A 14,027-nucleotide genomic window follows, 5' to 3' on the forward strand; every position below is an offset into this window, starting at 1 on the left:
GAAGTTGGTTGTGACCCTAGGCCTGGGAATGTCAATATGCGTTGCTCAGCACGATTTGGCAGAAATCAGATGGAGCCTAAGAATTCCCTTATGTTCAATGCTCCTGGGACTGAGAGATGCAAAAGTGCACAAGCAAGGAGGTGGTGGGATAATCTCTCCTTTTTGACTTTTGTTGTGCATGGGAAGTGACTTGTGGGAAGGCTGAGGTCTTAATCCTGGATGTGCCCCAATGTCTATACAACCCCTTACTGTGCTAACCAACTTTGTCCAGTTTTCCCAAGATTGAGATTGGTGAGTTAAACACAAAAGAGTGGACGGGGCAGGCTCCCCATTAGTATACGGGATCACTAGCTTCATGTGCCTGCATTCATTATTAGCATTGGCAACTTAATRTTCACTGAGATGAGCCTATAACAAATCATCTTTTGTAAAGTGTGTATAGTTCTCTCCTACACCTTTGCCAAGAGGAATTAGTGGGCTATATCCTGTTGGATGCAAAGACACATCCTACAAACTGGTATATGGCCAACAGGATAGCCTTCACCTACAAAATTCTCTGGGTGAGTCATTTCACTGTTTCTGCAAATTTACTGCAAAAATGGCAGTGTCTTCTGTGCTGCAGTGCCAACTGTTCCCACGTGTGGGGCAAAGCATGATGCTATTGACTTCAGGCTCAGCACAAATGGATAATTTCTTTTGGGGGCGGCATGGTTATTGCCCAGGTGTGCTGGCATCTGTGTGAACCAAGGAGTGCATTTCCAAGGTGGAGAAGAGGAGGTTTGTGGTGGCTGTGTGCTCACTGTGCTGCTAGGGTAGATCTATGTGCTAGTTCTTCTAGGACCACAGAGAGCTGGAGGGAACGCGTGCAGGAAGTGAAGGAGGTCCTGATGCCCCTGCAAGCTGTCAAAAAGCCGAAGAAGGTGACTGYTGCCTGTGTAATTGTGTGAGTGTACTGTAACAATTCCAATGGAAAAGAAGGGTGGTTTTGACCATCTGATGCTCTTGAACCTGCTGGGATCTCTCTGGGAGAGATGGTGGCTTAGGACGTCTCCATGCAGTGCCCCTGCGTGGAAGGAAAAGGTAATGAGTGTGTGGGCTCCCGAATGTGTCCCGAATGAGTCTGGCTGTCGCTCTGCTGCGGCTCTGACTAGTGGCTGTGGGACTATTTCTGTGCCGTGCTAAAAGGGAGATGGCAGARGACTGACTGCAGGTGCAGAACCTCCACCACCGTGGTAAGCTTCTGTGCGGGCCGTTTTGGTGAAGCTTGGGTAGTCAGCCGAGTAACCCGTGCTGTTATAGCAGAGCCGGCTCATGGCCAATCTGCAGAGAGTGAAACTCCATTTACGCTAGAGATGGATGAAAATCCCAAAGGTTGGAAAATACTGAGGCTCGCCGGCAGCGAGGGGGTTTTGGAGCTGGGAGATTGGTTAACCCCATTCTGCACCTTGGGGGGATGCCGGGGCCTCAACCTGCTTCCAGGCTCATCTGCGTTGTTTCTTATAATGAAGAAAACACCCAACATGGCTTCAGTCCAATTAGATGTGCAAAACTGTAATGAATCTGCAAGCTGCTGATTGCCTTTACGAGGTGCAGAGCACCCACGGCTGCCTAACAGCCAGGGGAAGTGTGCTCAGCTCTTGCTGGAACAGGTCTACTGTGAGTTGTTCTATTGAAAAAATGACTTTCCTGTAAGAAGGCATCACTTATATCCAGAATACATATAACAAAACCTGGAAGGCCTCTAGTCACTCATTTCAGCTGCTAAAATGCCTTTAGGCCAACATTCCTGCTGTGAAAGGGGTTATGGACATGTCATATGGGGGTCATCAGTGAAAAATATACCCAACTTTTGTTATTCTTAAGTCTAAATCAAAAACCTCTTTTCACAATCCACTAAGGGACGATTTACTGGCGAGTAGAATGTGGTATCAATTATTTCTGTGGGCATCCTTTTTGTTATAAGAAGCAAAGAGGATTGCTTGAGAGTCAATAGCATGACTCTATCTCAGATTACTAAATAATGAAATGCTAAACTTGGCCTAGAGTAAGGACTATTGCTGTCTCAAAGGGACCAGAGGGTTCAATTAAATCAGAGGACAGTGCTCAATGAATGAGAAAAGGATGCTTAAGGTATGATGACATATTACCGGATTTTACATTTAATTGCAGTGCTTTGTTCTTTTAATAAAAACACAAGAGCGCTGGATCTCTGTTATGGTCATCTGGTGGCATTGTTCACTGTGGACAGTTTTTTGTAATTTATTGGCTATGTTTAATCCTTCTATTTTTCATATAAATGAATTCTACCTGCTTTATTTTATGAAWTTTTTTTGCCTTGAAAAAAGAGCACCTAATAGTTATTTACACACAAAAGAGCATTTCCACTGAAATACTCAACAGTACAAGAAAAAAAAACAGCGTAGTATGAAACCATAATGAAAGTGACTGCTTCTGCTCAGAAGTGTATAATGCCGTTTCACRCAAGCAGGTATTGCGACTTGCAGAGCACCATGCACGCGCGGGGGCTGCGCAGCGGCGGCAGCAGAGTCTGCGCAACCGCAGGCAGAAATCCTTGGGGCTTTTAAATGCGTGCAGGCTCCCCACAGCTTGTTGCAAAAAGTAAGCAGAGAGATTGTAGTCCTGGTCAAGGAGAGGTTGGTTTAAAAAAATTCTGCCCCCAGAGATGTATTTTAGCATTTCTACCCAGTGGCCTGGGTAACACAGAACATATGGGGTAGTTTAGTCYGGAAAACCACAGGAACATGTGTATGCAATTATACATGTGTGTGTGCATGCATGCTTGCATGTATAGGTATATTTATAATTTTATGTACGTGTGCATATATGCATATATATATATACATGCATATTTCTTTAGAATGTAAATTTAAAAGTGTTGTAAGTAGTTGTCAGACAAATACCTCCTTATAGATCTTTTTTCTCTGACACATCACTGCTGTGACTTGTCTCATCTGATAATATCAGTCATATCTCATTACATAAATGATGAAATCTTTGGTGACTTAGCTGATTTAACCTGATGCATCACAGCARCAAAGCAGTTACTTTCAACTTAGGAAAGTTGAGAGACCTGCTAAATTAAAATTCTCATCTACTTATTTAGAGATTTTTTTTTTAATAAAAAGGTCCTAGTGCAGGAGAGACTCTAAAACGCTGCTAAAATAGACATCAGGCCCAGGCGGGAGAGACGGCACTGGACAGTGCACGTCTGTGCATGTTTTTGCACAAATGCTCCCTGAAACCGGGTCAGAGGAAGCAGTTTACCTTCCTGCTTAAACAGGTTGGCTGCCTTGCTTTCATTTCTGCCTTGTTTCGGCGTGCTTCATGTCAGATCTTGTGTCTGGAGATGTGTCAGTTTAACGAGGATCGTGGAACTAGAGGACTCTCAGAACTAACGATATAAAGCGAATGGTAGCTAGTCTTGCTGCAACTGCGGCGTGGGGCTCCTAACCAGGGCGGTCTCTGGGCCCAGGGGGAAGCTGCTAGCTCTGTTGTCTACTGGGGAGAAACTTCTTGATGGCTTTATCTGGAGGGTTTCTTTGCTAGGTTTATTTCTAATGAGTGTGCAACGCTTTTAATGGCCTGCAGTATCTAATTTTTACAACATCCGTTAGCCATGTGGCAGCATCTGACTAATGAATTCAGGAAGTGCAGTGCTAGGTTTGTCTGTGGGTATAGGCAGTACTGGACTCCCTGTTAATTGCAGCGAGCGACTGATAAACAAGATAGCTCCTACCAACAGGCCTGAAAAGGTGCTGCAAGTCCCAGACACATTAAAACATATGATCRTGCAGATTTGGGACGGGGAATATAATCTGTAATCACAGCTTTTCTGTGCTTGGGAACCTCTCTGGTGGGAATGCCCCAGGGTGTGCAGGCAGCGACCGATCCCCGTGCAGGGCTGGGGACATGGGACAAGCCGCTCGCTGCTGTCTCCGCTGTGTGGTCCTCTCGATGGCTGCTCCCAGACTGGTGGGAGTTGTCTTCCTACCTCCCATTCATGCCTTTGAAAGATGTATCTTGTGCCCAAGTTGATGCAGCACTGCAACGACTATGCACCATCTGCCCATGTCTTTGCAAAGGAGCCTGTAGAAAATCTGAGGGTTTCTGCAGGAGCATGTAAATGCAGTTTCCTAGATCTGTGTTTTGGGGTTATGAAACTGCACAGTGCTGTGCTTTCAAAGCAAATGATTGCTTCACTTTATTGGCTCATTTTCTCTTTTAAAAAATTAACATATTTACCTCTGTCTCTCTCCTTGCCTCCCTCTTTGCTTCCCAAGCATGCTCGACTCTCCGTGGCAGCCAGGGTTGCGTCTGTTCCCCAGGTATAGTAGCAGACCGTATACCCCAGAGTTACTCCTGCACATGGCTGATGCCACATGCCACGTGCCAGCCCGCTTGGCATAAATTCCTGTGTGACCAGGAAAGAATTATAGTTATGAGTTGGGCAATTGGTTCACGAAACGTACTGTATTTGTCATAGCTTCTTTTTCCAGTGGCTAATGTAATGTGACTCTGCTGTATGCATATTTGTAAATTACCATATGATGAATACAGGTTCGTACTATGGCAAACCCTTCCTCCTGACAAAGTGCTTTGCCTATTCCCAGTTCTCCCTGGCCTCTGTTTTTGTTAATTTTACACTGAAGGATCAACATGCCCAGGATGCACGCACGCATCCATCTCTCTCCCTCTCAAAGGAAATTAGTGCTTTCCTGTCACTGCAGGTGATATGAAAAGGGGAGGAAGTACACAAACTGATTTATCTGGAGCTGTCAGCTGTTTTGAGGATGTTGACTACTAAGGGTGTCAGCTCCTCCTCGGTAGTTGGCTGACTCTGAAGAAGACCCTATTCCTCATTAAAAGAGCACCGAGCTGCACTTGAAAGTGACTTTCCCACTTGTTCTGCTCTCACAAACATCACAATAACAGATTCCCTGTTTAAAGTGGCATGATCTTCACGCCAGACCCAGGCAGCTTTGTAAAATACACCTCCGCAGCACTTGGCCGTATCGGCACCATCCATGCAAAATTCATTTGAGGTATAAACTYGGGACGATCATCACCGATGACAGTTATAGCAAATCAGCAGGCTGTGTACAGTTTCCTGCTTTATTCACTTTATGTATCACAATAAACGTCGTCCTAGCAACACGGTTTGTTGAGACTCAAACATAACATCCCACAATGCCTCACCACTGACGAATATGGGAGACCACGACGGCAAGAACCTGGTACAACTTGAAAATGAATCAACACTTCCTACTGTCATTTTAAAGGACTCTCTCCCCCTCCCACCCTAACTTTGGGAGAGGTGTGGAAACTGAGCCTGGATGGATTAGAGGTACCTGCTGCTGCTCTCCAAGCTGTAGAGGAGCAAAGCTGACTATCAGCAGCACCTGGGAAACGGGATCAAAATATATCAAGACTTGAAATCAGAAGGCTTGAGGAAGAAGAGGAAGGAACGTTACTTGGGTAAATTAAGTAATATCGAGGAAGCAATATTGCTTCAGTACAGGACTATATCTCCCTTATTTTTAATAACTACTTTGTGGAAAAGAACTGCTAAAGTATGTAAAATGAGGGGAAAAAAGAAATATTAATTTAAAGTATATGTCTTTAGTATAGGCTTTCACTGTGAATGAAGAAAGAAATTTCCTGAGAGGAGTAACATATGATTTATATAACATTCTCCCAGCCCATAGGGAACATCGTCTCCTTGTGATGTCTTCATTTACAGAGGAGTCACTTCCTCGCAGGTAGAGCAATGGGCTCTCATGCCAAGGAGCTGAGCTCGCTCTCAGGCTCCGATACAAACTTTCTGGGTGAGACAGGGCAATCTGTTTATGCTTCACCCTGGACCTGAGAGCTGCTAAAGCATGCTCTTTGCTTTACCTCTCTTGGTGACAGACAGCCTCTGTGCATGTGCTCAGCCTCAGGACAGTGTGGCAAGTCCCATGGGTGGTAGTTAGCCCATGTGGCCTGAGTGCTGTGCTGGGTCTGCTGGTTCCTGATCAGCAGCATGAATGACATCTCCAGACAGCTACAGCTTATTCTAGAGGGGACGACAGTCAAAATCTTGTGGGCTTAAGTGGGAGTAAAGTTAGGTCAGATTTTGATTGCCAGGTAACATTTTTGCTAGTGGTCGACTGGTTGGAAAGGTGGCAGAAGGTTCTGTGTTGCCCTGCTAGACATTTAACAGAGGCACAACCAAAATTATGTCAATGAAACAGACTTAGTCCCACAAGCAGTGGGACATAAAACATCCTTYTAGCTTTTAAAATGCAATCTCCAGTTTTCACTGGATGCAAAGCTCTSCTCAGGAGAAGAAGCAACATGTTGCCAGGCTAGATGCCCCGTGGGTGCAACCTCTACGTGAGAGAAAGTATAGTATCAAGCAAAGGCCTAAAACTGTAAAGTCTGGACCTCAGTCCAGAGCAGAGCCCTTCCAAATTGTAGTGAGGCTTATGTCCTGCCTGGAGTTGCCATACAATAGGACCATCTGTGAGCCATCCTTGAACTTTACATCTGGGTCCACACGCAAAATACGTAGAAGGCTGGATGAAGAGATTGACTTAAGGCTCAACTCTGCATAATACATTGTTGTGGAGCAGTCCTTAAGTAAAAAAAAAACAATTTATCTTACTTTTTTAAAGTGCATTTAGGTTTTGGCATTTAGATTTTTGGAGAAAATCTAAAAAAAAGTTATGGTTATTAATTAGAATTTGGTATGCTTTTCAATTCACTTTTCCAGGACCAGTTCCACTGCACAATAATTAAAAAGAAACCCATATTGCCTGTGGTTCCCCTCCTCCCCYGGCCTCATGGAAGAGTGCCTGGCTGATCCTATTGTCTGTGCCCTGAATGCGGAGCCTACAGTTAATAATTAGTTAGCAGAGCTAAAACGAAATTGCACAACTGCCTCTCTGGTACCCTGGCAGAGTTGAAGGATGAGACAGCCAGGAYGTTGTCATGCTGGCAGGGAAAAGGAGTGCTTCGTGCCATCCCGCAGCCGTGGGGGCCCGACGCTGTGCGGGAGCTGTCGTGCTGGCATGGCACGTCTCGGACATCCCTCATGGTCCGATGGGCTTGGAGCTGCAGGAAGAGGCGCAGGCATGAGAGGAAGGGAACATTTTTGCAATCTTCAAAAAAAAAAAAAAGAAAAAAGAAAAGGGTGGGGGGAAAGGGACTTGCTTTTGGTAGGGAGGTTTTCTAGAGATGTCTCTCAGGTTCATATTTATTGTTTATTGCCCGTAAAACTGTGTTGCTATGCTTCACAAAGCCATCATTTCTATGTAGTCTGCCTGGCCTGAAATGATAAATGAAAGCAATGAAGAGAGAGGAAGGGTGTTTTTGTGATTAAAACTCTGAATTTGACTTGAGAAAGTAGACTTCAGCTCCATCTCTACTACCAACTTTTGGGTGACTTTTGACTAATCGTTTCATCTCTTTGGGCCTATGTGAGAACCATGATTTGTCCCTTTTTTATGCTTTTTTGCCTTGTCTGTTTAAGCTGTCCAAGGCTACCTGTTGGGTACTATTTTCACTAGTGTTGCAGAGTGTGACCGAAATGGGATGCCACTGCCGTTTAAACTACTGTTCCCAGTATTTTCACATGTCTCAGATTTTTCTTTCTCACCTGTGTTTTGTTCCTGAGATCTGCATACTCCATGTGCTAGAGTGCCCTCCCAGGTCTTCCCAGTGCATCCCGATGAACCCCAGGTCCCTTTGATGCCCTCCTGGGAGCCAGYTTTTACAAGACACCCTGCAAATCACAGCTGCATTTTCAGTGAACACACTTATGGAAATACAGAGGGAAAATAATATAGTGATTAGAAAGCATGTGACTGAAGAGACTGAATGGTGGTGAATGATGTACCTCAGATAAATCCATTTCTGATTGGAGTGGTTTTATTTCCTTCACTGATGACTGAAATTAATATGGGCTGTTACTTTATGGAGGTACCCATAAACTGGAGGAAATCTGATGGCCTCTGGATGTAAAAGGTCAGAACTCTAATAGTCTTTTTCAGCTTTAAAACTATACAGGAAAAAGGAGGAACTTTTTCTTTCTTTTTTTTTTCCTTTTCAACATTTATTTAAATAGGAAATGGAATGAAAGGGCGGCAAAACTAAACCTGAAACTCAGAAGCCACTCATAGCTGTTCCTTTCCTGGTTTCTGTGTCAGTAGATTTCAAACTGTAGATCTGTGAGCCACTTCTCCAAAGGGTGCCTGAAAGGCAACTAAAAAAAGCCTTTTGTCAGGAGGCTTTAATTCACTTTTACAGGTGATTACATCTCCATTGGAAATTTAAGGGTCCATAAATTATAAAAAGGTTGAAAACTTCTGCTCTGGGCTTTGCTGGCATGTAAAGAGAGCTCGCTTCAGAGAGACTTTTGTGTACCCACCTCGATTTCTGAAGCCTGTTCCTGCTGATGAGCATTGCACTTCTTGCCACTACTGTCAAACCAGCCCCCAGCCCCTTTTTAATTTTCTTGCCTTTGTGCTTACCAACAAGTAAACGTCCCTAAAGCGACAGGCGCAACGCAGCCCTGCGACACAGCAGAKGCACCAGTGCACCTTGGTGCGAGCRCYGACGGCCAAAGACACGTAATCGCTCGTCGGCCCTGATGTTCTCACCTGTGCGCGCGGCCGGGCTCAGCACCTCGGGCTGCGTTTGGCCACGGGGCCGACGGGGCCGTTCGCGGAGATCCGAGGGCGCCGCGGCGCCCCGGGGACGCGGTCCTCCTCGCTGGCCCTCCTTCGTGCCGGCCGAGCCACGGCCCGTGCCCGTGTCTGGGTGGCCGTCCGGCTGGCCTCGCTGGACCTCTGCTGTGAGTTTGTCTAACCACGTTTCAAATCCATTTATATTCCTTGGCCTCTGCAACATGCTGTGCAGCAAGTTGCATAATTTAGTTATTCTTTGCAAAGTGTTTCTTATGYGCTATTTTAAGCCCGCTGCCTCGTAATTGGGTGCACCCTCGTTCTTATGCTGTGAGAAATAATGACTAATTCTTTTCTGTTTGCTTTTCCCTATACTGTTCATAATTTCGTAGACTTTATTGTGTGTTCTCTGATTTTCCTCTATCATTTTGTAGCTTGAAGGGCTACATTTTTTACAGAAGTCAGCACAATGGGAGATGAGTAGAGGATTTGGTAAGTTATTGCAGATCCTGAAACGAAGAAGAAAAATTGATCATCAGCTAAACCAAAAATGAAATTTTAGACTTTTTCTGATAAAAACATAAAAGGATAAAAAAAACTTTAAAAAGCCAGTTTGATGTTCAACATTGGTTTCAGAGTTCTATTTCAACGTCAAACCCTTTTGTTTTTATGCAAACTGACAACTGGATGACACCAAAGTAGAAGAGATTTCATACAAAAGGTTTGAGTTATTTTTGGTTTGGAAGTTTCAAAACATTTGCATACCTCTGTGAAATTTTCTTCCTCAAACTATCCATTCGGTCAAGTCAAAACTAATCTATGAAATATTTAAGCCATCAGCAAATATGCACATTTTTTGCCAAAAAGGCTTGTTTTTACCTAGGTATAAAGAGGAGCTTATTTGAAAAATTTTGTCTAAAACATGCCCTTTTGATTGCATATGAAAACTCTACTAGTACTCATCAGTCAAAGATCTCAAGCCAGACAGCTTTCCCATGAATATTATTTTATTCCTACTAAACAGTCCATAAAACAAAGCCCATCCAGAAATTTGAATTTGAGGGCTCTTTAACACTGTAGATTTTCCCCTTGTATGACAATTATGTAAACATGCATGCTAATTGACATCGGATGCGACACTGTGAATATGTGAAAAGCGCTCAATAGCCATCATAATTTCTCACTTTACTGCTTTTGGTTGGATAGTCTCATAGTTGCAAGTGGTAGGACAGAATACAAAACATGTGCTGCACTAGCTCCAAACTACTTTAACACGCTTATTTTTCCCTGCCTGTGAAGTATATCTGGATTTTCTCACCTTTTCCAGCCCAGGTCTTTCTTTCTTTCTTTATGTTTTAAAAGAGGAACAAATTAATTTGTTTCTTTCCCAAAGAAAGACTGGCCCGTGCTAGTTCCTGGCTGAGGTTTGCTGGATGTGAATTCCTTGCCACGGCCATTTTGAGTCCTTGGAAAGGGACAGAAATGCTGAATCTGGGTCTGTTGAGGGCTGGCGTGTTGCGGGTGTCTGCATCAGCTGGGGGTCTGCCTGCTCCTGAGGTCTGTGGCAGCTGGGTTGTCCTTCTGTCTGGAGGATCCTTTTGGGACCTAAAAGAGAAGAACATATTGTCTTGCAGTTTGTGTCCTGCACGGCACTCAGACTCGTTGGTCCCAGGAAGATCTCTTCTTCAGAGCATGGATATTGTCTTGGATAGCTTTATGGTTGGCGGTGATCGCACGTTAGTTCTCTCTGATCTAAACAAGCTTTTGTTGCCTTCCCTACATCCATCACTGTAGTATTGGATTCCACCTTAGACCCTGCATTATGAGCCTGGCCCAAAACTGGTTTTCAGTCATAACAGGGGTAGTTTATTAAAAAATTCATTTAAAACAAATATATAGACTTCATTGAAATATGCAATATCCAGTAAGAGATGTGCTATATTGAATGCCTGGTTTATTCAGAGTAAAACCAGTGAGCTCAAGACACATTTTAATATACAAATTATATTTGTTTTTAAGCTACAGTACTCTATCTGGACTCAGCCTGCTTCCATTTTTTCAACCATTAATCTTGCTTTTGCCCCTAATCCTTTCTTTGCTACAATGAGCTTTCACTATGTGTCTGTGTAGGGAGGGAAAGCCCTATTAGATTATAACATTTTATGAGTTGTCAACGATATAATGACATTAGCCACCTGACTGAAAAGGAAAAACCTTTGTGGTGTCACATAACAGGTTAGAATTGGCTGGTAAGCCCTTGTGAAATAAACAAGGTAAAAAAAAAAAAAGAAAATCCTCCAAAATGCATATTTAAATGGGTGGATATAACCCCTCCCTGCATATTAGACCACTGAGGGCACTTTAAATATTTTATACGTACACATATCTATGTATATATAAAATAGATACAGATACACACTCGCACACACACGTATATGTGCACATGCATAGACACATAAGTCTTTTCAAAATCAGAAAGGTCTCAAATTTAATTGGAATGGAAAATGCTAACTAATTGGCATCCAAATTTGATTTGCTGTAGAAACCTCATATTTGTTTGAAACACAACACTGTGTCTTGGAACACAAGCCCAGTCCTTCAAAAATCATACACGAGAACTGTGGAAGAATCAATTAAAGTTGATTTGGCAGATCTGCTTTTGACAAATATAAAGAAATCTCTGATTAGACTGAGAAGAAAAGAATCCCTCTTTCGTGCTCTCTCTATTCTCTCCCTCTTTAAAGGCAGTAGATGTCAGAAGGGGGTGGGTAGTGATATGCAAAACACGGCCTCCATAACCAAAGTAGCCTGCAAAATTAGGTGTCAGCATGCAAAGCTTATTGATGTATGAATGCGGAAAATGAAAGCCGGCAGTAGACAGACGGGGCTAAAGGTGAGACAGCCACAGTGAAAGCAGCTGTACATCTACGTCAAGGTGTTGCTATATGAGCCTGCTTTTTTCTGGAGGGCCACAGCCTAACAAGCTGTGCCTGGCCATAAAATGATGAAACAATACAATGTAGGCACACACTRTGTGAATACCAAGTGAATTGGCTTGGACCCCCCCCACGCCCCTTCAAAGTAGGCCYGTGTATTCATTAATAAATTCATATTCTGAGTTTTCAATAAAAGAAGAAAATGCAGTGTAAACTGGAGTTACTTAGTGACACCCAGCTCATTGCTTTTTATTGTTGCTTGCAGCTACGAAGCCTTCGCTGTGCACTAGTAGAATTTATTACTGTCTGTCTTTGTGGCAAGTTGGCGAAGTGAGCCTTTTGAAGAAAATTGACCCACACTTCATGAATATGATGAAAAATGCCAATAACACTACAAAGACAAAGCTCTTGACATTAGTGTGCAAAGAACTAAGAGACAGTAATGAAAGTATTGCAATTACAAATCATATCTGTCCTCCCTGGCCGAGGGGTGTGGGCCTTTGGGGGCCGCCCAGGAGCCCTGATACCCCGCCAGATGTAGGGGTGGGCTGGAGAGTGGGGGAGGATGGGTGCTGTTTCACCTCCTCACTCCCTCCTCAACCTCTGTGCTTTGAAGGAGGAATGGGGTGAGCAGAGAAAAGCAAGCTAAGTGCTTAATCCAACAAAGATTTCCCTCCTAGAAGGTTGCCCCTTTCTCTCTCGGAGACTGCGCATAGAGAAAAAATGGTCTTGTTGCTAAGGCACGAGATTAGGAGCCACCGAGTCTGGCTTGCCTTTGCCCTTCTGCCACAGACTTCCTATATGCTTTTGGACACAAATCACTGTAAGACTGTGCCTCAGTTTCCTCGACTGCAAAATAGGTTTTTTCTTCTGTCCTTTGTGAATCAAGCCTACTTGGCTTCGAAGATCCTCTGAGCTGCCTCACTCTGCTTGCCTGTATGCACCCCCTCCTCTCTTTCAGTACTGCTGTAACAGTAGTAGTTAGAACAAAAATTAGCATTTTGCAAGCAGGAAGCTCTGCCTYGCAGGCTCTGTCCCAGCAAATGGAAAGAGAAAACAAGAAGCAATGTGACATGCAAAAGCTCTGTGAAATGCTTGCCCTGGTGATAAGCAGTTCTATCAATGAAAATATGCGAGGAACAAATAGGACAGTTTTCTCTCCCAGCAGCTGATGGAGCACTAGAACAAAGTGACTTCAAGACAAGAAATGCAAAGGCTAAGAAAAACAAAACAAAAAATCAGCAACAAAAGGTTATTTAGCCCTATGTTGAGCATTTGCTACTTTCTGAACTTATTATTCATCAATCAAATTTTCCATCACCAAGATAAACTCTAAGTGCCAAGTGCTTTGTTTATGCATTCTGCTCTTATATTTACTGTAGAGGGAGATGCTAAAAATCAAATAAAAAGCAAGCATGCTATCTACTAAATTTGTATGTGACATTCATAGGTATATGTTAGCACTTCGAAACATCGGTGCCAGAACACATCAGTTAGCTTTGCAGTGCTCATGCTCATCTTTCCACTTGTAGCAGATGACACTTGTAAATTAAGGCAAATCRTAACTGTTTTCTTCTGTGGTATGTGGCTGCTGATGGGATAATCATGAAGTCAGCTGGAGGAATTTCAGCAGGTCTGCATGAGTTGGTGGGCACCCAAATGTAAGCTACCCTAGAGAACTATGCTTTGATTTGKCTCCTGCAGACCTATGCTACCTGTGAATCAAGGCTGCCTCTCACTCACAGCAACAGTCCTCAGGATGGATTGGGAAAATGAAGGGCTTCAGACACACGGATAGTCTTTTGATCCTCATTGAAGGCACTTCTGCTTTGGATATTGAAGGTTGCAACATATACATTATTCATCCTGAGGCATACAAGGGTGTCTTGGGATTGCCATTAGCTGTCTTCACGTGAACTACAGAGCTTTGCAGTGGATGAGAGCTTAAAACTAGATGTTCTGTTGCCAGCCTGTCCCATTGCACTTTCCCCTGGTCATTCAGCTGTCATCAGAGAGGCCATGACAAAACTCCTAGAGCTCTATTTCTGGTCATGGGCCTGTAATACCCATGTCTTGGAGCTGGCACTTGGACGGGGTAGAAAACAGCTAATTAAATGCTGCAATAAGGAGAGGAAATAATGCTGCTTCCCTATTCCGGATCTGACARTTCCAGATACATTCCTCTTCTATAAAGGAGAGAAACTGAGATGTGCCCCAGTCTGTTTCTTTTCTCTTTCCTCATACTGTAACTTCTACTGAAATGAAACCCATGTCCTGGGTGATGTGRTGGGTTTCAGCATGTCTACACCTTTTGAGGGTGCTACATAGCAAGAAGATAAAGCCATGGAGACTAAGTGGCTCACTCAGACCTCTGAGTATCAAGTGTGTATCCTTTTTCTCATGT

The sequence above is a fragment of the Rhea americana genome, unplaced genomic scaffold (genome assembly GCF_003343005.1).
Source record: "Rhea americana isolate MKP2758 unplaced genomic scaffold, rheAme1 scaffold_212, whole genome shotgun sequence".
NCBI classification, from domain to species: Eukaryota; Metazoa; Chordata; class Aves; order Rheiformes; family Rheidae; genus Rhea; species Rhea americana.